This window comes from Silurus meridionalis, chromosome 3 (genome assembly GCF_014805685.1).
Source record: "Silurus meridionalis isolate SWU-2019-XX chromosome 3, ASM1480568v1, whole genome shotgun sequence".
In the NCBI taxonomy this organism is placed as follows: Eukaryota; Metazoa; Chordata; class Actinopteri; order Siluriformes; family Siluridae; genus Silurus; species Silurus meridionalis.
The window spans coordinates 33,033,431-33,058,937 of record NC_060886.1 but is presented as its reverse complement, the minus strand read 5'-3'; the positions used below and the strand labels follow the sequence as shown (position 1 = coordinate 33,058,937).

Below are 25,507 nucleotides of genomic sequence, written 5' to 3'. Positions count from 1 at the left end.
CTTTACAAAAACATGCTGTATGTTACCACTGAAATGTTGCAGTAGTTCTATATTGTGAATTTGACTTTTAACGGAAGATCAAAGCATGGAGTAGAAGAAATTAATAAACTAATAATAATAACAATAATAATAATAATAATAATAATAATAATAATAATAATAATAAAAATAATAATAATAATATAAGAAGAATAAAAACTATTAATCATCTGTTTGTTTTATAATATTTTTGTAAGCTCTCTCTCTCTCTTTCTCAGACCAGAGTACAGATGTGTGATATAAAGGAGATGTGTGAGGATGTTATCAGTGTGTCTGGTTACAAACTACTGATGTTTTTAGGAGTGTAGATGAGAGCGCTGGTCTCGTAGAAAATGATTATTAAGTTACTGAAAATAATTTGCATTGTTTAGTGGCTGTTTCTCTGATGTAGTGACTGTCAGAGTAATGAAAATACTCCAGCATGTACAGTAATTGGGTGACAGTAGGTGGCGCAATAATGACCTTGTTTATTCATGACAATAGAATTAATGACTTCAACTTTAATGAAAAACAAACACAAAGGTGAAGGAGAGAGATCTCAAAGTGAGCTACCTTGTAGCTGAACTCGTAGCCTAATCAAAAAAAAGCCCCACACTGTGGCAGAGACATTAATGCTACCTGCCTGCAAAGCCGCTGTCAACAAGATGCTCGTCCCTGATGCAGTTAAAGAAATAGCTAAAGTTCCTCTCAGATTACACAATTACCAGACGTATTGATGAAACTAAAAACAGAAAGACGCTGAGAGCTGCTGAGCAAAACTTTGTAAAAAAAAAAAAAACAATAAATAAAAACAGTTTATATTCAAAAAAGGAAAAAAAATGCTTTATGTTGCATGTATGTAATGTAATGTTATTTAAACTTTACAGGAAAAATGTTTAAGATATTTTCTGTTATTTTTCGCGTTGTTTACGGCAAAATTAATCAACATAACAATACGCAAATAAATAAATACATTCTGGCATAGAAAAAAAAAAAACCACCAACTTTACAGGACCTTGTTGAGAGCAGTAACCGGGTGGTGACGTCAGTCAATAGGCCCCTACAGACTCTGTACAAGTCCAATGATTGGCTAGAACTTTAAACAGACCCTGCATTAGTTGGTCAGACATAATGGGCGTGGTCAACAAACAGCTCGGCAATCCATCAACTCACTCTGGAATTTTGTTGTATATCTTAGAATCTGTAGTAAACAAAACAAGTTTCAGTGACACGTCAAATAATGTCACAGTTAAAGTATGTTTAAACCAATGTTATTTGCATGGGAGGATCATGGGAATATCTTTGGGGTCCAAACAAAGACGACTATTGTCACAGCCATTTGTTGGTCAGAATTACCACCATAAAGGATGCTTACCACAGTGAGACTAAACCATTATTTACTCATGTATGGGTAGGATAGGAAAACATCTGGAATGTCAGAGCCGTACTTTGTGCAAGAGGAAGGCTTATGGAATTTTGACATTAAGGGAAAATAAACTTTTGATTTTCCCACCTTTTGTAAGAAGCCCTCCCTACGGGTTAACCCCTATTTCATGTCCAACAGCAGTATTCAAGGAGCTCCTTTGCCAATCTTTGTCCATAGTCTAACGCATAGCATCAGCTTTTTGAAAACAAACTCGACATTTCATCACAGAACAAATGACTGACACTAAGTTCATTATTTCACTGTATGGTGTAACAAATTGTTTCCTGTACATATGAAAACTAACTCCTGAATCTTAATTACACCAACAATCAGGGACTACGAAAGCGGAAAATGTCAGAGCCTGCAACGTGACCATGAGATTTAATTTGTCATTACAACCATGACGGGAAAAATGCAAAATCAACTCTGTGCCATGAGGCGGGTTCCGGTAGCAACTTGGACCTCGTAGCACAATGGTAGCGTGTCTGACTCCAGATCAGACGGTTGCGTGTTCAAATCACGTTGAGGTCATGGTTACAGGGCTCTTGCCTTTTGGCCTCTTTTAGCAGCTGCTCGATATTTAATTGTCCAATGTGGAGACTGAATTTGTCCAAAGTGTAGTCTGTCTCATCAAATAAACATTAGTACATTATAACCCTCCTATAACATGTTCCCAAGCTTTGTCAATTTGCTCTAGCTGACAAAAAAAGATAATTTTACAAATAGTGACTAAGATGTATTCACAATTAAAGTTTCAGTGACACGTCAAATAATGTCACAGTTAAAGTATGTTTGAACCAATGATATTTGCATGGGAGGATCATGGAAATATATTTTGGGTTATAGAAAACAAAGACGACTATTGTCAAAGCTATTGGTTGGTCAAAACACCATAAAAGATGCTCACTACTGTGAGACTAAACCATTAATTTGATAATGAAACAAATACAAATATGCAGCCTCTTCTGGCCTGCAAATAGGACAATCCCGCGAGCAAGGAAGTGTCCTAAGACTCACCTTGATCGTGAGTTCCCTTCAGATATTGCTGGAAAGTATCTCACTTCTGACACCAAAACTGTTTTTTATCATGCCGAACAAAAACTTAATTCTTGGAGAGGTTTCCCATGCGATCTACGATGCCTGTAGTGCCTTTTCTGATTCAGAGAAGAATCACACAGCACACAGAATGGTGCAAATGTTCTTCTTCAGTTTAATGCAGTTCGCAGACAAGTATATATATACACACTAGAAAAAACCTGACCTAAAACTGTTCCTGATTGGGTAAGAAGACATAGTATCCAGAGATGTGTGAGCCCACACAAACACATTCCGTGTAACTTACATACTCGTCGTAAAGATCCTATAGACACTAATCAGACAACATAGGAATGTGTTTAGAGAACTAGTGTGAGGCCCATCTTAATACTAACAATCTCATCGGCATGAACAATTATATACTGCTTGTGTTGATTCAACTGGCAGGCAATGGCAGATTACCAGTTATTGATTACAAGAGGTTTCTCTTACAACCAAAGTGCACAGTCCAGTGGTACAGCAATTGTTCTACAAAAGATTTAAAAGTCTCTTATATAAAACAAATACAACATGCATGGGTCCAAGAGCAATCAAGATCAATTGCTCCTACCACTAAGGACAGTGGTGCCTATTGTTTGTTAGTTGCAGCACTGCTTTGTTATTGCTGGAAGAGTAGGACCCTCAGAGCAATTGCTGTCAACAGTTGTGTATTGCATGCTAATTTCCACAGAATTTTGGTGCTTAGACCAGAACGTTTTCACTGCTATGGCATGGCTATTGTTTGTCGATATGTATCTTAACTATATTTGTATTTGATCATATTTTATGTTGAGGACCTTAGCAAGTCTTAAATTAATGGTAGGACTAGCATTAAGACAAAAATCTAATCTATGCTTCTGCCTTATTAGCTGTTAGCTCGAATGCATATGTTTATGCAATATTTTTTCCTAAAGCTAATAGCAAAGAATTTTCATTCAACAGCTGGCTGAGTATTTGCTGTGTGGCAGCAAGGTGCTGTGGCTTAGTTGGTTAAAGTGCCTGTCTAGTAAATAGGAGCTCATGGGTTTGAATCCCAGCAGCGTCTGATGCAGTTGTCATTTGAGTGCCTTCCAGCTTTTTCTTTATGGCTTGAGATTTAACATTGCAAGTGGATAAGATGGTTTCTCTGGGGCACTGAATGGTGAATTGCAGGCTTAGCTCTTAGCCTTTTAAACGCTTGTTAGTGTTAGGGTTTTTTTTTATGATGCCCAAACGAAACTTAATTCTTAGAGAGGTTTTCCTTACGATCTACGATGCTTGTGATGCCTTTTCCGATATCAGGGAAGAATCACACAGCACACAGAATGAAGCAATGTTCTTCTTCAGTTTATTGCAGGCAACAGACAAGTATAAATACACATTGGAAGAAACCTGACCTTGACCCATGTCAGTTGTCCAACTACAGACCGATATCAAATCTCCCCTTTATATCCAAAATTTTAGAAAAGGTTGTAGCACAGCAGTTATGCTCACACCTGCTTATGAATAACATTTTTGAAATGTATCAGTCAGGATTATCCGTCGGATATGTATATATCCAATATATATATCAAGTAATTAATATATATATAACGGATCATCCGTCTCCACACTACTCTGTCCTTAAAATCTGCCTCTTTTAAACCAACTACCTGCATGTCTTCCCCTTACCACATCCATAAACCTTTTCCTTGGTCTTCCTCTTTTCCTCCTTCCTGGCAGCTCCATCTTCAGCATTCTCCTACAGATATACCCCATGTCCCTCCTCTGCACATGTCCAAACAATCTCAATCGTGCCTCTGAGCAGCTGATTTTCATTGCAGTTTGTATGGCCGTGGTACCACGCTTACAGCAATAACAAAAAGGAGCTGCAACTAACCAACATTAAGCACCACTGTTCTAAGTGGTATGAGCAGCTGATCTTTATAGGGTACAGCAAAGTTTTGGTCACGAGTAGAAACACGTGGAATAAGAGGAGGATTTTTTTGAAAACCGCATCCAACAAAGCATTTCGGTTTAGTACGAAAAGCACAGACATGCAATATGGCTCTTCAATCTACCTGGTGTACAATTAAAGTTACTAGAGAGACAAGTGGAAAAGCACAACGACTCTGGTGGGACTAGAACTTAAAACCTTTGAATAACTCTACTGCTGAATCTAGAAGTCCAACACGCTACCCATTGCTCCACAGAGCCCTATGTTGACTAGTGCTGTATTTTACTATCTCGTAACTGTTCATCTTAATGGCTGGCTCGAAGTTTGTATAAAAGCACAGTTTTTTCCATTGCTAACAATACTATCAAGCTTTTAAAAGGGTCAGAGCAAAGCCTGCATTTAGTGCTCCAGAGAAACCATATTATCCATTTGCAATGTTAAATCTCAAGCCATAAAGAAAACGTTTTCCCTTTGGAGAGTGAGCAACCCTCTGACAGTGGAGACTTTACCCAGACACAAACTGGAACAGGCAAATTCAACCTCCTCGTTTTTCACATTTAAATCACACAATAAACGATACAAGGCCACAAATCTAGGAGACAGTAACATGAGAAGTGATGCAGTATCATGATATAATACCGTATATTCGGACTATAAGCCGCTACTTTTTCCCACGCTTTCAACCCCGGCTTAAACAATGAAGCGGCTAATTTATGGATTTTCCTGTGTTTTCTCGGTTTCACAAGCTTCAAGCCAAAAAACTGAGCCCCATAACATTAGACCAATGAAATTGCCGAAAGGGTTCAGGTGAACCAATAAAATTCTTTATATCAAATCGGGTGCGCTCTCACTGAATCATAAATATGCATGAGGTTCAACTGTGTTCTGAGCTGCACGGCATCGGGAGAAAAGCTTTACCGATGGTGATTTTTAAACACACGATGATGCCAAAAGATAAACTCCCGAGAGAAATTGTTGTGAAAGGAAGGAGGAAGACAGTGAACAATGACTTACTCTTTAGATACAAGCCGTGTAACAGACACTGTCTTTCGTTAAAGCCTGTGTAAAGTTCATTAGTTTTAATGTAGGCACCTGCAGCTTATAGACAGGTGCGGCTTATTTATGTTCAAAATGAAAATCTTTGTAACATTCAGTGGGTGCGGTTTATATTTGGATGAAATCATCAACTCCATTGTACACTTAGCAATAAGAGGGTTCATACAACACTTTAACTTAAAGCACAACCGCTGTGAGCCGGATTCGAACCGGCGTGGGAAAACCCCATTGGATTTCGAGTCCAACGCCGTAACTTCTCGGCCATCACAGCAGTGCTGAAGCGAGAAAATGGAAATGAAGAGATGTCTTTATTATTCTTTTATAGTTCGTCATAGTTTCAGCTTAAAAGAAGCATTTAGAATTGAACAGTGTCTCTGACAAACATTGGCTAAAAAAGAAACCCTCAAAGTATCTGTCCCAGACGCACCACCCTGCCAGCAACAGTCACTCAGTCCACTCAGTGCTTGGTGTCTAACAAAAGCCAGAACGTCCCTGGGTGGGTTTGAAACCAGCCTTTTGGTTAACAACTGAAAGCGCTAACCAGTGGCGCCATTGGCTGAGAAAGAAATGAAAGATCTCTCACTGATTAGCTGTCATTACAAGAGACACAGCGCACAAGCGAGCTTCCGAGATCAGACGAGATCGAGCGTTATCGAGCTCAGAGTGGTATGGCCGTAGACGAGAATTGCTGATTTAAATTGCCAATTTATTTTTTTTGTTTTGTTTTGCATCCACGCCTGAATTTATTTATTTATTTGTGTATTGTTATGTATTAATACATTTTTGATGTAAACAACGTGACATTACATACATACAACATAAAGCATTTTTTCCTTTTTGAGGGAGTAATTTGTGTAATCTGAGAGGAACTTTAACTATTTCTTTAACTGCATCAGGGACGAGCATCTTGTTGACAGCAGCTTTGCAGGCAGGTAGCATTAATGTCTCTGTCACAGTGTGGGGCTTTTTGATTAGGCTACGAGTTCAGCTACTAGGTAGCTTACTTTGAGATCTCTCTCCTTTACCTTTGTGTTTTTTTATTAATGTTGACATCATTAATTCTTATGTCATGAATAAACAAGGTCATTATTGCGCCACCTACTGTCACTCAATTATTGTACATGGTGGAGTATTTTCATTACTCTGCCAGTCACTACATCAGAGAAACAGCCACAACAGATTAAGAGAATTCTTCTTTTTCAGCTGCTCCGTTAGGGGTCTATAACGGATCATCCGTCTCCACACTACTCTGTCCTTAACATCTGCCTCTTTTAAACCAACTACCTGCATGTCTTCCCCTTACCACATCCATAAACCTTTTCCTTGGTCTTCCTCTTTTCCTCCTTCCTGGCAGCTCCATCTTCAGCATTCTCCTACAGATATACCCCATGTCCCTCCTCTGCACATGTCCAAACAATCTCAATCGTGCCTCTGAGCAGCTGATTTTCATTGCAGTTTGTATGGCCGTGGTACCACGCTTACAGCAATAACAAAAAGGAGCTGCAACTAACCAACATTAAGCACCACTGTTCTAAGTGGTATGAGCAGCTGATCTTTATAGGGTACAGCAAAGTTTTGGTCACGAGTAGAAACACGTGGAATAAGAGGAGGATTTTTTTGAAAACCGCATCCAACAAAGCATTTCGGTTTAGTACGAAAAGCACAGACATGCAATATGGCTCTTCAATCTACCTGGTGTACAATTAAAGTTACTAGAGAGACAAGTGGAAAAGCACAACGACTCTGGTGGGACTAGAACTTAAAACCTTTGAATAACTCTACTGCTGAATCTAGAAGTCCAACACGCTACCCATTGCTCCACAGAGCCCTATGTTGACTAGTGCTGTATTTTACTATCTCGTAACTGTTCATCTTAATGGCTGGCTCGAAGTTTGTATAAAAGCACAGTTTTTTCCATTGCTAACAATACTATCAAGCTTTTAAAAGGGTCAGAGCAAAGCCTGCATTTAGTGCTCCAGAGAAACCATATTATCCATTTGCAATGTTAAATCTCAAGCCATAAAGAAAACGCTGGAAGGCACTCAAGTGGAAGCAGCAAAGGACAACTGCCTCAGGCACTGCTGGGATTTGAACCCAGGATCTCCTGTTTACTAGACAGGCGCTTTAACCATCTAAGCCACAGCACCTCGATGCCACACAGTAAATACTTATGCAGCTGTTGATAAAATATAATCATAAAATATAATATATAATCATAAAATATAATCAAATACAAATTTAGTTAAAATACATATACTACTGAATGAAGATTAATTAATTAATTAATTAAGATACATACACATACTGTTTGTTGACCACGCCCATTATGTCTGTAAACTGACCAATCAATGCAGGGTTTGTTTAAAGTTCTAGCCAATCATTGGACTTGTACAGAGTCTGTAGGGGCCTATTGAGTGACATCATCACCCGTTTACTGCTCTCAACAAGGTCCTGTAAAGTTGGCGGTGTTTTTTTTTGTTTTGTTTTTGCATCCACGCCTGAATTTATTTATTTATTTGTGTATTGTTATGTATTAATACATTTTTGATGTAAACAACGTGACATTACATACATACAACATAAAGCATTTTTTTTCCTTTTTTGAGGGGAGTAATTTGTGTAATCTGAGAGGAACTTTAACTATTTCTTTAACTGCATCAGGGACGAGCATCTTGTTGACAGCAGCTTTGCAGGCAGGTAGCATTAATGTCTCTGCCACAGTGTGGGGCTTTTTTTGATTAGGCTACGAGTTCAGCTACTAGGTAGCTCACTTTGAGATCTCTCTCATTCACCTTTGTGTTTGTTTTATTAATGTTGACATCATTAATTCTTATGTCATGAATAAACAAGGTCATTATTGCGCCACCTACTGTCACCCAATTACTGTACATGGTGGAGTATTTTCATTACTCTGCCATTCAGTACATCAGAGAAACTAAACTAAATGCAAATTATTTTCAGTAACTTAATAATTTTTTCTGGAGCAATATGAGACCAGCTCTCTCATCCACACTCCCAAATACATCAGTTGTTTGTACAGGATGAAGGCACTATACAATTCTCATCACAGTGTTAAATGAAACCTGACACACTGCTCACATCCTCACACATCTCCTTAATAGGCCAGATGTGTGAGCTTTTCAACTGCACATCTGTACTCTGGTCTAAGAGAGAGAGAGAGAGAGAGAGAGAGAGAGAGATACATAGTAAACATATTAAATAACAAACAAATGATTAATATAATTAGCACAAAATTAAGCAACAATCAAGCACTGACAGTGCCACTAGAGGGCAGTGTGAGACTGACAATTGTCGATGTGACCTGTGTGTTACAATTCAACTGTTTTTATAACTAATGCAGTCCTTTTTTTCTTCTTCTTCTTCTTCTTCTTCTTCTTCTTCTTCTTCTTCTTACCTTTTTATTATTATTAGTGTTATTAGTTTAAAGTTTCTTTTACTCCAAGCTTTGATCTTTATTTTAAAAAAGTCACAATATAGAACTACTGCAACATTTCAGTGGTAACATACAGCATGTTTTTGTAAAGTAAGTGACTAAAAACCCCAAAGGATTTTTTTGTCACTTTATATGAGTTGTTATAGAAAAAGCATCAATTAAATGCAGAGAAGCCCATTTTTTTAATAAGACACTGTTTTTATTCCTGTGTATTTGGGTGTGTTTAATTTTATTTAATAAGGTGATTTACAAACAGCCAGAGGTCCTGTTTCCTGTTATGCAAAGTAAAATCTTGGATCAAAAAACCTGAATCATATCCCTAGACCAAAAAGCCTTCTTGTGGAAGAAGTGTCTACTGATATGTCACTGCATAGTTCATGTGCTTTGCTGGCATATGTTTTCAATTTAAACACATAGATAAAACTTAATGTGTCCAGCCAAAGCTGCTTCTGTAACTGCAGGAAACAGAAAGGTTCATTAGTGAACTTGCAAATACATGTCTCCTGTTCTCCATGCTAACATTTAGGAACAGTTACTGTGAAAGAGAGCATTTTCACATTTAAATCACTCCTATCATGCAGATTACAAAAATTTTCTATGAAATGAGTCCAGGGATCTGAGCAGGCATAAATGGCTGGAAGCCCCGAAGGTCAGCAATTCCTATAATTTTTAATAGAGTTCAACATTTCAGTATTATCTCTAATGACCTCTCCTAACCATGCAGAATCTAACAGATCCACTTTAAATGACCACTTCTACCCAAACAGTAACACAAAAAAATTGTTGTTGACTCAAGTCTCTTAGACAGATGAAGTAGTGCATGGACCCCAACTGGTGAAACAGAGTAGCTTTAACTGAGAGAAGCCACAAATATCATCTAGTCATTTGTGAAATATGCATCTGAAGAGTGAGACTACTTGTCCAGTGCACATAGGGATGAGTTTATGTTGTATACCAAACGTTCGGCGGTCAATTATTTTTGTTTAACAGACCGTTGCTAATAATAACTGACCGCTGTCTGTCTGTCAATACTATGAATGGTAACAAATAAATAACAATCATTTATAATAATAAATAAAACACTTTTGTAATTGATTTATTCTTTGAATTGCAATGCATTGATTTTAGTGAGGTTCGTACACACTTATAGCCATAAATGCAATGGTTCTAAAAATTGACATAATCTTTTCTTTCGGTGTTTCAGTTTTCGGTTTTGGCCTTGGTTTCCTCATTTTTGGTTTTTGGTTCCGGCTAAGAATTTTAATTTCGGTGCATCCCTAAAATATTATCATTGGTGTGGCCCTCTGACACAATTCAGGTTTCTCATGTGGCCCCTTGTAAAAATGTTTTGCCCAACCTGGTCTAGGGAATGGTTCTTTGGGTGCGAAAGGTCCTGAGTTCAACTCTGGGACGAGTCTTAGTTTTACACTGAATAAACTTTGTGTGGGTAAACAAAAGCTGTAATAATGCTGTATGGCTGAACTTGGTTCTCGCTTGCTGCACGTTCCCAGTGTGCAGTGTTGGCTAGACACCATTAGGACCTTTGCCATGTAACCTGTGCTCCCTTCTCCTGGCTCATTGGTCTAGGGGTATGATTCTCGCTTGGTGCGAGAGGTCCCGGTTCAACTCCCGGACAAGCCCAGATTTTACAGGAAACAAACTTAAGGGGTAAAAGTGCTATCAGGACACTGTATCGGTGATAACTTGTTTCTAGCTTGCTGCACGTTCCCAGTGTGCAGTGTTGGCTAGACACCATTAGGACCTTTGCCATGTAACCTGTGCTCCCTTCTCCTGGCTCATTGGTCTAGGGGTATGATTCTCGCTTGGTGCGAGAGGTCCCGGTTCAACTCCCGGACAAGCCCAGATTTTACAGGAAACAAACTTAAGGGGTAAAAGTGCTATCAGGACACTGTATCGGTGATAACTTGTTTCTAGCTTGCTGCACGTTCCCAGTGTGCAGTGTTGGCTAGACACCATTAGGACCTTTGCCATGTAACCTGTGCTCCCTTCTCCTGGCTCATTGGTCTAGGGGTATGATTCTCGCTTGGTGCGAGAGGTCCCGGTTCAACTCCCGGACAAGCCCAGATTTTACAGGAAACAAACTTAAGGGGTAAAAGTGCTATCAGGACACTGTATCGGTGATAACTTGTTTCTAGCTTGCTGCACGTTCCCAGTGTGCAGTGTTGGCTAGACACCATTAGGACCTTTGCCATGTAACCTGTGCTCCCTTCTCCTGGCTCATTGGTCTAGGGGTATGATTCTCGCTTCGGGTGCGAGAGGTCCCGGGTTCAACTCCCGGACAAGCCCAGATTTTACAGGAAACAAACTTAAGGGGGTAAAAAGTGCTATCAGGACACTGTATCGGTGATAACTTGTTTCTAGCTTGCTGCACGTTCCCAGTGTGCAGTGTTGGCTAGACACCATTAGGACCTTTGCCATGTAACCTGTGCTCCCTTCTCCTGGCTCATTGGTCTAGGGGTATGAATGTCGCTTTGGGTGCGAGAGGCCCCTGGTTTCAAATTCCGGGAGAATTCACTGTTTTCATCTATCAAGATAACAAAACAAGTGTTCAAGCCAGTGACGTCAAATAAGACCTAGACTTTTACCATGTAGGCCAAATGGTGAACACGCAAAAGTCAAGGACATGATATGTTCGCGGTTTAATTATATACGGGTTTGACTTATAAAAATGCTGCTGCAGTGTTAAAGAGCTGTGTTCTGGTGGAACAATCTGCAGGGAATTTGTAAGAAACTAAGATTATAAACAGTGTAGGCAAGATTTTAACATGACGCAGGGAGACCCCAAGGGATTTCAGGTCCGTTGCCTTATCCACTCAGCCATGACTGCGCAAGGTTCTGCGTGAAGTCTGCACATCCATCAATGAGTCAGAGACAGAGAGGAAAAAAACAGTTAATACAGACAAGCATGCAGATGGATGGACAGACAGACAGACAGACAGACAGACAGACAGACAGACAGACAGACAGACAGACAGACAGACAGACAGACAGACAGCATGGTAAATAGAAAAGACAAGCAGTCAGACTAAATCTAAGACTGACAGACAGATAGATAAAGACAAAAAAGCTGACAAATAGATGGCCGGATGCATAGACAGACAGACAGAGAGACAGAATATTATTTAAAAGGTACCAGACTCAAGGTTCAATACCTTCAGGAAACTGAGTGTTGGATGCTGGTTTGTGATGGTTGGATGCTGGTTTGTGATGGTTGGATGCTGGTTTGTGATGGTTGGATGCTGGTTTGTGATGGTTGGACGCTGGTTTGTGAATGGAGGGAGGAGCCGGAAAAGCATAGGAAGGAAAAAATGCATAAGGGTGCATGGAAACCCGGGGATATTTTATGAGGTTAATATTGAAGCTTCTGCTAGAGATGATGAATGCGGCGGTGCAGCTGTGGCTAGAGTGAAAAGAGACTTGTTGAATTGTGTTCACTGGGTTTCCTGCTTTAGTTAACGGCATTCATTCACGCTGTATGAAATGTCTGTGATGCAGCGCTCTGTTATACTGCATATCTGTATAATTCTATAGCTGTGGCATCATAATGATGTTATTAAGAGGGGGATTGGGACTGAAGACCTGCCACTGTATAAACTATTAGAGAGAACGAGTAACGCTGTGCAGATCTACTGTGTATTTTATTTATTTATGTACAAAAATATGCAATATTATAAATATAATCTATAAAAAATATTTATAAAGAGATCACATTTTCAGGCTTTATGTGATGATGGATGAAGCTGATCTAATGCACTTGGTGACGGCTGAGGGAACGCGCTCAAATGTGATCTTGTTCTGCTTCAGGATCAGTTGCAAAACAAAGCCCAGGTGCTCGTAAGCTCTTAGTAAACGCTTCATGGAGAAAACATGAAACGGAAAAGCATTTAAACACATGCAAAGGTTATTAAATACAACATGCTTTAAAATTAAAACACACCCAAATACACTGGACCAAAATCAGAGTGTTATTAAAAAAGGAGCTTCTCTGCATTTAATTGATGCTTTTTATATAACAACTCATATAAAGTGACAAGAAAATTCCTTTGGAGTTTTTAGTCACTTACTTTACAAAAACATGCTGTATGTTACCACTGAAATGTTGCAGTAGTTCTATATTATGAATCTGGACTTTTTCAATGAAGAACAAAGCTTGGAGTAGAATAAACTAATAACACTAATAATAATAATAATAAGAAGAAGAAGAAGAAGAAGAAGAAGAGGAAGAAGAAGAAAAAGAACTGCATTAGTTATAGAAACAGTTGAATTGTAACACAGGTCACATTGACAATTGTCAGTCTCACACTGCCCTCTAGTGGCACTGTCAGTGCTTGATTTTTGCTTAATACTGAGTAAATATTTTTAATAATTTGTTTGTTTTATAATATGTTTATCTCTCTCTCTCTCTCTCTCTCTCTCTCTCTCTCTCTCAGATTAAAGTACAGGTGTGCAGTAAAAAAGCTCACACATCTGGCCTATTAAGGAGATGTGTGAGGATGTGAGCAGTGTGTCAGGTTTCATTTAACACTGTATTATTTTATATGCCTTCATCCTGTACAAACAACTGATGTATTTGGGAGTGTGGATGAGAGAGCTGGTCTCATATTGCTCCAGAAAATTATTAGGTTACTGAAAATAATTTGCATTGTTTAGTGGCTGTTTCTCTGATGTAGTGACTGTCAGAGTAATGAAAATACTCCAGCATGTACAGTAACTGGGTGACAGTAGGTAGCGCAATAATGACCTTGTTTATTCATGACAATAGAATTAATGACTTTAACTTTAATGAAAAACAAACACAAAGGTGAATGAGAGAGATCTCAAAGTGAGCTACCTAGTAGCTGAACTCGTAGCCTAATCAAAAAAAGCCCCACACTGTGGCAGAGACATTAATGCTACCTGCCTGCAAAGCCTTTTTATTTTGATTTAAAAAAGTAGCGGCTTATAGTCAGGAAAATACAGTGTATATATATATATATATATATATATATATATATATATATATATATATATATATATATATATATATATATATATATATATATATATATATATATACACACATTTCTTTATTAATGCCAAAAGAACAAGAAGTATTACATACTCATGTTAAATTTACACTTCTATATGGAGAAAAAAAAATAAAAAATACACTGTACATTAAAATATTACATACATTTTATAGTTTTCGGAGCATTACATGTTTTCAGTGCTTTTTTGTTTCTTGTTTCTTTTAAGAGATTCACATACAATCAGACAATAGACAGACAAATAGATGGCTGGATGGATAGACAGACAGACTAATATTTAAAAGGTACCAGACTCACGTGTTCTGGTCTCCACATGGGTTTAAATCCCACTTCTGACAGTAACTTTATTTTTATTATAAATCAAAACAAAAATATGAAATTAATTTTCCCTTGTCTTTTAAACACTGAAATAACTGTTAATACAGACAAGCAGGCAGATGGATATATAAAATAGATCAATAGATTGATAGGAAAGATGAGCAGGCATATATATGCATTCAGACAGAAAAACAGATAAGACTGATGTAGATAGATAAGAAACACAAATAGAAGGATAAATAAGACAAACAAGTAGACAGGAATTTGTAAAAATAGTTTTTTCAGCGACTAAGGGGATAAGAAACACATGCTTGTATGTCAGGATGGCCGAGCGGTGTAAGGCGCCATACTCAATGTTCAATACCTTCCAGGAAACTGAGTGTTCTGGTCTCCACATGGGCGTGGGTTCAAATCCACTTCTGACAGTAACTTTATTTTTATTATAAATCAAAACAAAAATATGAAATTAATTTTCCCTTGTCTTTTAAACACTGAAATAACTGTTAATACAGACAAGCAGGCAGATGGATATATAAAATAGATCAATAGATTGATAGGAAAGATGAGCAGGCATATATATGCATTCAGACAGAAAAACAGATAAGACTGATGTAGATAGATAAGAAACACAAATAGAAGGATAAATAAGACAAACAAGTAGACAGGAATTTGTAAAAATAGTTTTTTCAGCGACTAAGGGGATAAGAAACACATGCTTGTATGTCAGGATGGCCGAGCGGTGTAAGGCGCCATACTCAATGTTCAATACCTTCCAGGAAACTGAGTGTTCTGGTCTCCACATGGAGGCGTGGGTTCAAATCCACTTCTGACAGTAACTTTATTTTTATTATAAATCAAAACAAAAATATGAAATTAATTTTCCCTTGTCTTTTAAACACTGAAATAACTGTTAATACAGACAAGCAGGCAGATGGATATATAAAATAGATCAATAGATTGATAGGAAAGATGAGCAGGCATATATATGCATTCAGACAGAAAAACAGATAAGACTGATGTAGATAGATAAGAAACACAAATAGAAGGATAAATAAGACAAACAAGTAGACAGGAATTTGTAAAAATAGTTTTTCAGCGACTAAGGGATAAGAAACACAAATAGAAGGATAAATAAGACAAACAAGTAGACAGGAATTTGTAAAAATAGTTTTTTCAGCGACTAAGGGGATAAGAAACACATGCTTGTATGTCAGGATGGCCGAGCGGTGTAAGGCGCCATACTCAATGTTCAATACCTTCCAGGAAACTGAGTGTTCTGGTCTCCACATGGAGGCGTGGGTTCAAATCCACTTCTGACAGTAACTTTATTTTTATTATAAATCAAAACAAAAATATGAAATTAATTTTCCTTGTCTTTTAAACACTGAAATAACTGTTAATACAGACAAGCAGGCAGATGGAAATATAAATTAGATCAATAGATTGATAGGAAAGATGAGCAGGCATATATATGCATTCAGACAGAAAAACAGATAAGACTGATGTAGATAGATAAGAAACACAAATAGAAGGATAAATAAGACAAACAAGTAGACAGGAATTTGTAAAAATAGTTTTTCAGCGACTAAGGGATAAGAAACACAAATAGAAGGATAAATAAGACAAACAAGTAGACAGGAATTTGTAAAAATAGTTTTTTCAGCGACTAAGGGGATAAGAAACACATGCTTGTATGTCAGGATGGCCGAGCGGTGTAAGGCGCCATACTCAATGTTCAATACCTTCCAGGAAACTGAGTGTTCTGGTCTCCACATGGAGGCGTGGGTTCAAATCCACTTCTGACAGTAACTTTATTTTTATTATAAATCAAAACAAAAATATGAAATTAATTTTCCTTGTCTTTTAAACACTGAAATAACTGTTAATACAGACAAGCAGGCAGATGGAAATATAAATTAGACAGATTGAAAAGAAAAATCCAGCGATTAAGGTTGCATGAGCCAGTGCACTCTTAGTGCCGGTCCCAAACCCGGATTAATGGAGGGTTGCATTAGGAAGGGCATCCAGCAAAAACATGTGCCGAACCAAGATGTCTACAGAGACAGCAGGAAAAGGAGAAGTGTAGGAGAGTGGAGGTTCGGGTTGGTACTATGACTGGTAAAGGGAGAGAGGTAGCTGATATGATGGAGAGGAGAAAGGTAGATATGTTGTGTGTTTAGGAGACCAAGTAAAAACGGAGTAAGGCCAGGAACATTGGAGGTGTGTTTAAACTTTTCTTTCATGATTCTGAAGGAAGAGTTTAGTAAGAGTTTAGTGGAGGTGAAGAGAGTTTCTGATAGTCAAGTCAAGTTTATTTCTATAGCGCTTTTCACAACAGACATTGTCTTAAAGCAGCTTTACAGAAATCAACAGTCAAGGTGAATGGTGTGCATTTATCCCTGATGAGCAGCCGTGGCGACTGATAGGGTGATGAACGTGATGCTGGATGTTGAAGGGGTGATGATAAATGTTATCAGTGCTTATTTTAAGTGGACACTTATTAGTAGACACATTTGTGACTCGTTAGTAAAAACAGGTATGTAGTTCCTTTTTAATGTTGTGTTCTGCCTACACAAATTCATTCCATTGAAGATGCATCTAAAATCGATGCTTGATGTTTAGACCTAATATGTATGTCATATGCACCTTTTTTTATTTAATCTATTTTTGAACATAACACATACAAACAATATTTATAATTATATTTTTGCTGAGATTACCCGACAATTTGAGAAAATTCATCGTGTTTTTGTGATTGTTCTAAAGAAATAAGAAATAAAAAATACAAATTATATCAGAGTAACACTGACCTTAATACAAGTGAATGTTTTCTTCAAATGCACTGTATAGTGTCTTATCTGTATCCATCAATGTTCCCTGACCAGCCTTGAACGATACACTGATTGATTGATTGTTCTTATTTGGGAAGTGTTCACCTGTTGGGTGAGGGTGGGGGGACGTAGTACAGAGACTCTGTACTACATTTTCTATATGTTTTGTAACATAAAGACGCAGTTTTGCGTTTCGACGATAAAATGACGTCATCGCACAATGATGTCACGGTGTTACTTAGCAACTTTTAGAAGGATATCGATTTATAATTCATAACAGTTTTAAAATAAAAATACATTTTAATTTCCCTTTGACTGATCGTCTCAGTTCATCTCCTCCAAGTTCTTTAGCGAGTCAAACCTGTTTTCAGTCTTTATCATGTCTTTTTTAAGGACTTTCTTTCTGGCAACCTCTACATTAGATATTGCCTTTACTGACCTCATTCTTTTTGTTGGTTTTACTTGTTTGTCCTCCTTTTTTCTTTTCCCTTTTCATCTTTTATTCCTGTTGCTTGTTCCTTACATGCTGGATGGTCGGATTCTATTGTGTTCAGGTCATTTTGCAGGCTGTACGTCAACTCTATTTGAATCCATGATTATCCGTCTTGTTGCATGTCCACCGATGTCTCTTTTCTTGGTCCTTCTTCTCCACCAAAGCGTTTTGCAAACTTATAGTTAGTCCTATTTGGGTCCAGATTCCCCGTCCTGCTGTAAGTGATCCTCCTGGTTGTTGTGCTTCTTTCCTTCTTGTTCCACGACCTTGTCCGTTGTTGTTTCTCCCTCATGTGTTGTTATTTACTCTTCTCGCCACTCACTGTCTCGATCATGCAACTGCGCATCCACCTGCTGTTCATCCTCCACCTTTTCATTCCTCATCCAACACTCACACTTATTTAAAGGCAGATTGCAATCCGGGCACGTTACTGCGTTGCAGTCCCTCGCAATGTGCCCTCTCTCCTCACAGTTAAAGCACTTAAATCTGGGCAATCCTTCACCGAATGATTCGGGCTCATGCACAGCCAGCAGGTCTTCACTTGATGGCTGTGCGTAACCCAAAAGTACTGCAGGCCTTCTGCCATTTCTTTTTTTGTATTGGGAGAGAGGCAACTTTTTTTGGGAGCCATGTTTTCACAAACCTCGTCCCGTCCTCAATCTTGGTGCCTGGATACACTCTCCTTTTTATTTTGGATATTGGGAAAACTCCCCATCCCTACAATTTATTTATAATTTTATTATCAGTGATGTAGACAGGCAGCTGCATGAAGGAAACCACATAGTCTCTATTTTGCAGTCTTTTGACATCACACTTGGTTCCATTGATAACCAAACCGTCCAAGAGATACTCGGTGTCCTCTTATTGTTCCAGAGTGACCTCATACAACTTATTTTGTTTGGGACGCACTACGAGAATCCTCCCTTCACCAATCTGCTCTATTAATGCTTTATTTATGTCTGATACTCTCATATCTTTCATATCTGTCATATCTGTCACTTCCTTCAGGTAAACTCTTTTTGCAGTTCGTTTTCTTTCTTTTTTATTGATTGTATAGGCATCTCGTCATCTTTTAACCAGTCCATTGTCTTGATGCGCTATCCATTTGGCCACAGAGCCCTACGTTACACAGTGCTGTATTTTACTATCTCGGAAATGTTTATCTTAATGGATGGCTTGTAGTTTGTTTAAAAGCACAGTTTTTTCCATTGCTAACAAATACTATCAAGCTTTTAAAAGGGTCAGAGCAAAGCCTGCAATTCACCATTCAGTGCCCCAGAGAAACCATCTTATCCACTTGCAATGTTAAATCACAAGCCATAAAGTAATAGCTGGAAAACACTCAAGCGGAAGCAGCAAAGGACAACTGCATCAGGCACTGCTGGAATTCGAACTTAAGATCTCCTGTTTACTAGACAGGGACTTTAATTAACTAAACCACAGCACCTCAATGCAAGCTGGCAAATACTCAGCCAGCTGTTAAATGGAAATTCTTTGCTATTAGATTTAGGGAAAAAAATATTGCATGGACATATGCATTCAAACTAACAGCTAATAAGGCAGAAGCATAGATTTGATTTTTGTCTTGATGCTAGTCCTACCATTAATTTGAGACTTGCTAAGGTCCTCAACATAAAATATGATCAAATACAAATATAGTTAAAATAAATATCGACATACAATAACCATGCTATAGCAGTGAAAACTTTCTATCTAATATCTGGTCATAGTCTCAACAAAGTAGGAGACTACTAAGGTAGGAGCAATTGATCTTGATTGTTTGCTCTTGGACCCATGCATGTTGTATTTGTTTAATATAAGAGGTTTTTAAATCTTTTGTAGAACAATTACCGTACCATTGGACTGTGCACTTTGGTTGTAAGAGGAACCTCTTGTAATCAAGAACTCGGAATCTGCCATTGCCTGCCAGTTGAATCAACACAAGCAGTATATAATTGTTTGTGCAGATGAGACTAAACACTTGTAGCTGTTTAACTTGATTCAGATACTTCAGATTATGAGACTCACGCGTTACCTACTGCACTAACGAGGCGAGCTGTGTGAAGGCCGTTATTAGGAGCCACTGCACTGAGAATGTATGACAATTAAGGCCCTGTTGCCTGTTGTTTATCTTCAGTGTAAGAAGATTTTTTTACTTGATTTAGACCAACTGCTGTACCAATGTACTGTCCAATCTGACTGTAAGATATATCTATGTTATTACAAACCTCAGAATCTGAGATTACTATGGAGTTGTACCACCACAAACAGTTTGCTCTTTGACAAAAAGGCCTATAATGTTTTGGGTTGAAATCACAGTGCAGTTGTACTCAATTTAGCTGATTTTCATTGCAGTTTGTATGGCCATGGTACCACGCTTACAGCAATAACAAAGAGGAGCTGCAACTAACCAACATTAAGCACCACTGTCCTAAGTGGTATGAGCAGCTGATCTAGATCGTTTGCTCTTGGACCCAAGAAATGTTGTATTGGTTTCATGTAAGAGATTTTAAAATCATATTTTGAACAATTATTGTACCATTGGACTGTTTACTTTGGATTTAAGACATACCCATGTAATCAACACCTCAGAATCCACCATTGCCTGCCAGTTGAATCAACACAAGCAGTATATAATTGTTTGTGCAGATGAGACTAAACACTTGTAGCTGTTTAACTTGATTCAGATACTTCAGATTATGAGACTCACGCGTTACCTACTGCACTAACGAGGCGAGCTGTGTGAAGGCCGTTATTAGGAGCCACTGCACTGAGAATGTATGACAATTAAGGCCCTGTTGCCTGTTGTTTATCTTCAGTGTAAGAAGATTTTTTTACTTGATTTAGACCAACTGCTGTACCAATGTACTGTCCAATCTGACTGTAAGATATATCTATGTTATTACAAACCTCAGAATCTGAGATTACTATGGAGTTGTACCACCACAAACAGTTTGCTCTTTGACAAAAAGGCCTATAATGTTTTGGGTTGAAATCACAGTGCAGTTGTACTCAATTTAGCTGATTTTCATTGCAGTTTGTATGGCCATGGTACCACGCTTACAGCAATAACAAAGAGGAGCTGCAACTAACCAACATTAAGCACCACTGTCCTAAGTGGTATGAGCAGCTGATCTAGATCGTTTGCTCTTGGACCCATGCATGTTGTATTTGTTTAATATAAGAGGTTTTAAATCTTTTGTAGAACAATTACCGTACCATTGGACTGTTTACTTTGGATTTAAGACATACCCATGTAATCAACACCTCAGAATCCACCATTGCCTGCCAGTTGAATCAACACAAGCAGTTTATACATGGTTGTGCCAATGAGACAAAACAGTTGTGCCCATGTTCCTAATCTTTGTTAATCAGAAGATAAGTGTGGGCTTTGGATGTGTGAGCACAAAGTATGGAATGATTCTGTGTCAGGAATATGTGTTGGAACATCTGATTAGGGTACAGCAACGTTTTGGTCAAACGAGTAGAACCATGTGGAACAAGAGGAAATTTTTTTTGAAAACCACAACCGACAAAGCATTTCGGTTTAGTACGAGAAGCACGGACATGCCACATGCAATATGGCTCTTAAATCTACCTGGTGCACAATAAAAGTTACTAGAGAGACAAGTGGAAAAACACAACGACTCTGGAGGGACTCGAACCACAACCTTTGAATAGCTCTGACTGCTGAGTCTGAGTCCAATGCGCTATCCATTGCGCCGCAGCGCCCTACAGTGCACAGAGCTGTATTTTACTATCTCGTAACTGTTCATCTTAATGGCTGGCTCATAGTTTGTAGAAAAGCACAGTTTTATCCATTGCTAAAAATACTATGATGCTTTTAAAAGGGTCAGAGCAAAGCCTGCAATTCACCATTCAGTGCCCCAGAGAAACCATCTTATCCACTTGCAATGTTAAATCTCAAGCCATGAAGAAAACACTGGAAGGCACTCAAGAAGAAGCAGCAAAGGACAACTGCACCAGGCACTGCTGGGATTTGAACCCAGGATCTCCTGTTTACAAGACAGGCACTTTAACCAACTAAGCCACAGCGCCGCAATGCCGCTCAGTGACTACTCAGCCAGCTGTTGTAATTCTTTGCTCTTAGATTTAGAAAAAAAATATTGCATGGACATATGCATTCAAACTAACAGCTAATAAGGCAGAAGCATAGATTTGATTTTTGTCTTGATGCTAGCTCTACCATTAATTTGAGACTTGCTAAGGTCCTCAACATAAAATATGATCAAATACAAATATAGTTAAAATAAATATCGACATACAATAACCATGCTATAGCAGTGAAAACGTTCTATCTAATATCTGGTCATAGTCTCAACAAAGTAGGAGACTACTAAGGTAGGAGCAATTGATCTTGATTGTTTGCTCTTGGACCCATGCATGTTGTATTTGTATATGACCCATACATTAATTGTACATCTAATTGTGGTTCCTTTTGGACTAACTAAAAACAGGAATAAAAGGATTAGGCATCGAGGGAGAAGAGAATAAAATATTTAAATATGCGGATGACACAACGCCATTGGTCAAAAATCTGGTGAAAAAAGCAATGCAAACGGTACAAAAGTTCTGCAGGAGATCAGGAGCCAAAATAAATTATGATAAAACGGTATACATGAGATTCAGAAGGGCTGCGTTTTTAATGGATCATTTTACTTTTATGGAAGCAAAAGAAATAAAGATTTCAGGAGTTTTAATGAGGAGGGATGAAAAGACAGCAGAAGAAATAAAGTTAGTACTTAACATTTTAATGATTTCTAATCTATGGTATATTTTATACACATCAGCTGCGCCATTGTGGGCAGAAAGAAGGCTAAAAAAAGTTTTTTAGATCTTTTCTGGGAAGGGAAGCCAGCAAGAATTGCATACAACACCTTAATGGGAGCAATAGAGAAGGAAGGATTGGGGTTAATAGATGTGGAACAAATGATAAATGAAAATGATAAAAAAAAGTACATGGATGAATAAAGCAATGCGTCATGGAAAGCAACAATGGGGTTTTTCTTAAACAAGTGAAGCAACTTCGAACTTGGAGACAACATATTGTGGATGAAAACAAAGAATTACATAACAGAGGGGTTTCTAAACTTTTATAAAGAACTGTTGAGGGCCTGGGCAAATTTTTTGACTCATGTACATTTTATTTGCTTTCATGCTTAATTTAAGGATGAACATCTACTGTGGTGAATAAATTGTGATAAAAGTTGAACTTGAATAGCAGAAAAGGCATATAAGCAAACAAACAAACAAAAATAAATTGCCATTTGAATCAGCAATTCTCGTCTACGGTCATACCACTCTGAGACCGCTCGATCTCGTCTGATCTCGGAAGCTCGCTTGTGCGCTGTGTGTCTTGTAATGACAGCTAATCAGTGCAAGATCTTCCATTTCTTTCTCAGCCAATGGCGCCACTGGTTAGCGCTTTCAGTTGTTAACCAAAAGGCTGGTTTCCAAACCCACCCAGGGACGTTCTGGCTTTTGTTAGACACCAAGCACTGAGTGGACTGAGTGACTGTTGCTGGCAGGGTGGTGCGTCTGGGACAGATACTTTGAGGGTTTCTTTTTTAGCCAATGTTTGTCAGAGACACTGTTCAATTCTAAATGCTTCTTTTAAGGTAAAACTATGACGAACTATGAAAGAATAATAAAGACATCTCTTCATTTCCATTTTCTCGCTTCAGCACTGCTGTGATGGCCGAGAGGTTAAGGCGTTGGACTCGAAATCCAATGGGGTTTCCCCACGCAGGTTCAAGTCCTGCTCACAGCAGTTCTGCTTTAAGTTAAAGTGTTGTATGAACCCTCTTATTGCTAAGTGTACAATGGAGTTGATGATTTCATCCAAATATAAACCGCACCCACTGAATGTTACAAAGATTTTCATTTTGAACATAAATAAGCCGCACCTGTCTATAAGCTGCAGGTGTCTACATTAAAACTAATGAACTTTACACAGGCTTTAACGAAAGACAGTGTCTGTTACACGGCTTGTATCTAAACAGTAGCCTACCAAGAAAGTCATTGTTCACTGTCTTCCTCCTTCCTTTCACAACAATTTCTCTCGGGAGTTTATCTTTTGGCATCATCCTGCGTTTAAAAATCACCATCGGTGAAGCTTTTCTCCCGATGCCGTGCAGCTCAGAACACAGTTGAAGTGCATTTTTTCATGCCCGGTTGTTTTCAGTGTGACGTCGCCTTTCCTGTTGACAGTCCGAGTGAGCGGCAGGTCAAATGTCAGAGGAACCCCATGCATATTTATGATTCAGTGAGAGCGCACCCGATTTGATATAAAGAATTTTATTGGTTCACCTGAACCCGTTCAGCAATTTTATTGGTCTAATTTTATGGGGCTCAGTTTTTTGGCTTGAAGCTTGTGAAACCGAGAAAAACACAGGAAAAATCCATAAATTAGCCGCTTCATTGTTTAAGCCGCGGGGTTGAAAGCGTGGGAAAAAAGTAGCAGCTTATAGTCCTGAAAATACGGTATTATATCATGATACTGCATCACTTCTCATGTTACTGTCTCCTAGATTTGTGGATTTGTAGTGTTTATTGTGTGATTTAAATGTTGTTATATGGCAATATGGGGAGTAATACAAACAGACACTCACACACCATAATGGTTAGATGCAGTCTGAATATCAACACTAGAAATATCATCTAGAAATTATTTCTAGATGGGGTTTTCCAGAAGAAAATAGCAGTAAGAAATGCACACCTTTCATTAATCACTATTTTGTGTCTTGTGTATTTGTCTTACACTGTTTTGTGTTGTCTTGCACTGTCCTGTGTTGTCTTTAACTGTCTTGTGTTGTCTTTGCACTGTTTGCACCAGGTTTCACACGATGCACTTTATGTGGCGAGGACACGTAATAGTCCTTAGCCCTGTGATTTCTGTGATTGTTGTTGTATGTAGCACCAGGGTTCAGGAGGAACGTTGTTTCATTTCACTGTGTAATGCGTCAGCTATATTTGGTTGAAATGACAATAAAAGCTTCTTGGCTTGACTTGACTAATTACGCACTGAAACAAGTAGAAGAAAACCTGGCTAAACTTTACCTGTCTGGCAGACGACCTAAAACCAGAGTGGGTTAAAAACCACAACCAAGAATTACTAACTCTGAATGTGATCATGATATTTTGTGCTATTGTGCAAACATGTCCTGTGGTTTATCTCAACTACAGAAGCAGGTGAGAGAAACACTTCTTTTTTCAGCAGACAGCTGGATAATCTGAAACAAGAGACTGGGTGGTGGTGAGAGATATGAGAAGAAAGAGCAGGAGAGAGAAGAGGTGGCTGAGACCGTTCCAAGTTCTCCTGATCACAGAGTCGGTAATGAAGGCTACAGAGACATGCCAGTCACTGCAAGTGTGTTTCAGAGCTTCGATAGCCGTCACCTAATCATCAATTGGGCAGAGAGTAGAGATTCCCACTGGCGCTCATAACTACCCAGGTGAAGTTGAGCAGAGAGTTTCATTTTGAACATAAATAAGCCGCACCTGTCTATAAGCTGCAGGTGCCTACATTAAAACTAATGAACTTTACACAGGCTTTAACGAAAGACAGTGTCTGTTACACGGCTTGTATCTAAACAGTAGCCTACCAAGAAAGTCATTGTTTACTGTCTTCCTCCTTCCTTTCACAACAATTTCTCTCGGAAGTTTTTTTTTTTGGCATCATCCTGCGTTTAAAAATCACCATCGGTGAAGCTTTTCTCCCGATGCCGTGCAGCTCAGAACACAGTTGAAGTGCATTTTTTCATGCCCGGTTGTTTTCAGTGTGACGTCGCCTTTCCTGTTGACAGTCCGAGTGAGCGGCAGGTCAAATGTCAGAGGAACCCCATGCATATTTA

The 25,507-nt window shown here is 38.5% G+C and overlaps 6 non-coding genes across 6 annotated transcripts; 3 read left to right on the top strand and 3 right to left on the bottom strand.

Moving 5' to 3' along the window:
* Nucleotides 1-1,903: 1,903 nt before the first annotated feature.
* trnaw-cca lies at nucleotides 1,904-1,975 on the top strand. The gene has a single exon. It is a non-coding gene; the product is annotated as a tRNA-Trp (tRNA).
* A 1,514-nt stretch (nucleotides 1,976-3,489) lies between these two features.
* On the top strand, nucleotides 3,490-3,563 carry trnat-agu. The gene has a single exon. It is a non-coding gene; the product is annotated as a tRNA-Thr (tRNA).
* Nucleotides 3,564-5,678: 2,115 nt separating this feature from the next.
* On the bottom strand, nucleotides 5,679-5,760 carry trnas-cga. The gene has a single exon. It is a non-coding gene; the product is annotated as a tRNA-Ser (tRNA).
* Nucleotides 5,761-7,562: 1,802 nt separating this feature from the next.
* Nucleotides 7,563-7,636, bottom strand: trnat-agu. The gene has a single exon. It is a non-coding gene; the product is annotated as a tRNA-Thr (tRNA).
* A 13,982-nt stretch (nucleotides 7,637-21,618) lies between these two features.
* On the bottom strand, nucleotides 21,619-21,692 carry trnat-ugu. Its single transcript has one exon. It is a non-coding gene; the product is annotated as a tRNA-Thr (tRNA).
* Nucleotides 21,693-23,342: 1,650 nt separating this feature from the next.
* Nucleotides 23,343-23,424, top strand: trnas-cga. Its single transcript has one exon. It is a non-coding gene; the product is annotated as a tRNA-Ser (tRNA).
* The last annotated feature ends 2,083 nt before the right edge of the window (nucleotides 23,425-25,507 follow it).